Source organism: Phyllobates terribilis, unplaced genomic scaffold, assembly GCF_046119375.1.
Source record: "Phyllobates terribilis strain yellow unplaced genomic scaffold, ASM4611937v1 Scaffold_11__3_contigs__length_659146591, whole genome shotgun sequence".
Classification (NCBI taxonomy): Eukaryota; Metazoa; Chordata; class Amphibia; order Anura; family Dendrobatidae; genus Phyllobates; species Phyllobates terribilis.
The window spans coordinates 556,302,728-556,306,219 of NW_027362771.1; positions in this window are offsets into that span (position 1 = coordinate 556,302,728).

The following is a 3,492-nucleotide window of genomic DNA, read 5'->3' on the forward strand; positions in this document are numbered from 1 at the left end:
TCCCGGGGGCCCGAAGCGTTCCCTTTGAAAAAATTAAGTGTCCAAACCACAGGTGATGTAGCTTGCTTAACAGCTGGGCTACTCCGCTGACTAGGATACACTTCTACTAGGCCCAAAGTATTGCCTGGGCTAGGTGCAGTTAAAAACTTTTAATAGATCTACAGGCGGTGTAGCTTGCAAAACAGCTGGGCTACTCCGCTGACTAGCAGACACTGCTACTAGGCCCAAAGTATTGCCTGGGCTGGATGCAGTTAAAAATTTGTAATAAGTTCTAGAGGCGATGTAGCTTGCAAAACAGCTGGACTACTCCGCTGACTAGCAGACACTGCTACTAGGCCCAAAGTATTGCCTGGGCTAGATGCAGTTAAAAATGTGTAATTAGATCTACAGGAGGTGTATCTTGCAAAACAGCTGGGCTACTCCACTGACTAACAGACACTGCTACTAGGCCCAAAATATTGCCTGGGCTAGATGCAGTTAAAAATTTGTAATTAGATCTACAGGGGGTGTAGCTTGCAAAACAGCTGGGCTACTCCGCTGACTAGCAGACACTGCTACTAGGCCCAAAATATTGCCTGGGCTAGATGCAGTTAAAAATTTGTAATTAGATCTACAGGGGGTTGAGCTTGCAAAACAGCTGGGCTACTCCACTGACTAGCAGACACTGCTACTAGGCCCAAAGTATTGCTGGGCTAGAAGCAGTTAAAAATGTGTAATTAGATCTACAGGAGGTGTAGCTTGCAAAACAGCTGGGCTACTCCACTGACTAACAGACACTGCTACTAGGCCCAAAATATTGCCTGGGCTAGATGCAGTTAAAAATATGTAATTAGATCTACAGGCGGTGTAACTTGCAAAACAGCTGGGCTACTCCACTGACTAGCAGACACTGCTACTAGGCCCAAAGTATTGCCTGGGCTAGATGCAGTTAAAAATTGTTATTAGATACAAATGCAGTGTTGCTTGCTTCAGATGGGCTACTCCGCTAACTACGAGACACTGCTACTAGCCCAAAATGATTGGCTGGTTTAGATGCAGTAAAAAATTGTTATTAGATACAAAGGTGGTGTAGCTTGCTTCAGATGGGCGACTCTGCTGACTACGAGACACTGCTACTAGCCTAAAATGATTGGCTGGGTTAGATGCAGTAAAAAATTGTTATTAGATACAAAGGCGGTGTAGCTTGCTTCAGATGGGCTACTCCGCTGACTACGAGACACTGCTACTAGCCTAAAATGATTGGCTGGGTTAGATGAAGAAAAAAATTGTTATTAGATACACAGGATACACAGCTGGTGTAGCTTGCATCACAGCTGGGCTACTACACTGACTAGCAGACACTGAAGCTTTGGAGCAGACCTCTGATTCCCAGGCTATAGTATGAGTAAACAACTCTTCAGACTCAACCATCTGTGTTACCCCAAGCCATAGTGTATGTAGTTTCTTACGGTTAAAAGGGGGGGAGTGACCCGACCCACCTGGAATTGACAATGCCAACGTCATGTAAAACACAGCAAGGGGACTCCAAAAAGACTCTCCATTTTTTCCAATAATTGTGGCACAGACACCACTTAAGTGGCATCAATTGCCCCAGAGTTGCTTAAAATGGTTGGTGAGGAGATTTTCCCAAATCCTCAAGCTTTTAGTCTCGCCAGGATGACACAGGGGTAGAAAAGTCCTTGCGGATCCATGATTTGTTCATCTTTATGAACGTGAGTCTGTCTACATTCTCAGTGGACAGCCGCGTGCGCTTATCTGTCAGCACACCACCAGCAGCGCACACATTCAAAGAGAACGCTGGCTGCGGGGCACGACAAGATCTCCAAGGCGTGAGTGGTGAGCTCAGGCCATTTTTCCAGATTGGAAGCCCAAAATGAGCAAGGGTCCAGTGACACAGCCATGGCTTCGATGATCACTTGGAGATACTCCTGTACCATCCTCTCTAGGCGTTGACTATGTGTCAGACTTCTTGTCCCCTGTGGCTTTGCAAAGGATGGTCTAAAAAATTTGTGAAACGATTCCACAAAATTGCTGTTACCAGCAGATACGGTGTTACTGTTATGGTTTGAGTGATGAAGACTCGACAGTCCCACGGTTGGCAAGTTAGAACTGTGAGATTCACTGCGTGCACCACTGGTGTTTTGTGGAAAAGCAGATGAAAGATTCTGTTACAGCCTCTGCTGATACTCCTGCATGTGTGAATCTTTTTCTATGGCAGGAATTATTTCGGCAAATTTACTTTTGTACCGGGGATCTAAGAGTGTGGCAACCCAGTAGTCGGGATTACTTTGAATTTTGACAATCCGAGGGTCATGTTGCAGGTAGTGCAGCAAGAAGGCACTCATGTGTCTTGCGCATCCAGGAGGACCAAGTCTTTGTTGTGTTGGTGGCGAGGTAAGAATCATGCTTCCTTCCTCTGCCCTCTCCCCCCAACCTCGCACAACAAAAATGTGATCAAGGTCTCCCTCATCTGATGAGTTTTCCATGCCCATCGCCAGTTCGTCCTCCACTTCTTCCTCGGCTCCTGCAACTTCCTCAACAGTTTGGCTGCTACCATGCGCCCTCGTTAATCCCTCTCCCCCACCCTCCCATGCCTGCCGCCTTGGTGCTGCCGACCGTCTGGACCTTGGAGACGTTATCCCTTCTGCATACGACGACTCCTCTACTTCCTCCACGTTCTCTTGTCCCACTACCTGACTCCGAATTCTGTTTAACGTGTGCTCCAGCATGTAATTCAACGGAATAGTCATGCTGATAATGGCATCGTCAGCACTATACATCTTCATCGCTATTTCAAAACTGTGCAGAAGGGTGAATAGGTCCCTGATCTGAGACCACTCCTGCAGTGTGATTTGCCCCACCTCTGGATGTCGTTGGCCCAGGCTGTTTGTCAGAACGTATTGCACCAGGGCTCGTCGGTGCTGCCACAGTTGCTGCAACATGTGCAGAGTTGAATTCCACCGTGTCAGCACATCGGATTTCAGCCGGTGAGCTGCGGGATGCGAATGGCGGAAGTGAGCACACAGCGACCGTGCCCTCTGCAGAAGGCCATCTACTCCGGGATAGTGGGCTAAAAAATTGCTGGACAACCAGGTTCAACACGTGAGTCATACAAGGCATGTGTGTGACATTGCCCCGGTAAAGGGCCGCACCCAGGTTTGCAGCATTGTTGCACACAGCCTTCCCTGGCTGCAGGTTCAGTGGAGACAACCATTCGTGAAACTCGGTCTCCAGAGCTGACCACATCTCCTCAGCTGTGTGACTCACATTTCCAAGACATTTCATCATAAACACCGCCTGATGCCGTTGAGCCCTACTGCCAGCATAGTAAGGAGGTGTGCAGGATTCCTTCTGCACAGTTAGAACGAGGGTGGCATTACCAGACAGGCTTTGTGTGCAGGTGGAGGACCGAGAGAAGGTTAAGGAGGCAGAAGCAGTGGAGGAACTGTGTTTGTGGTGAAGTGCACCCTGTCACACACAGAGTTTCTCAAG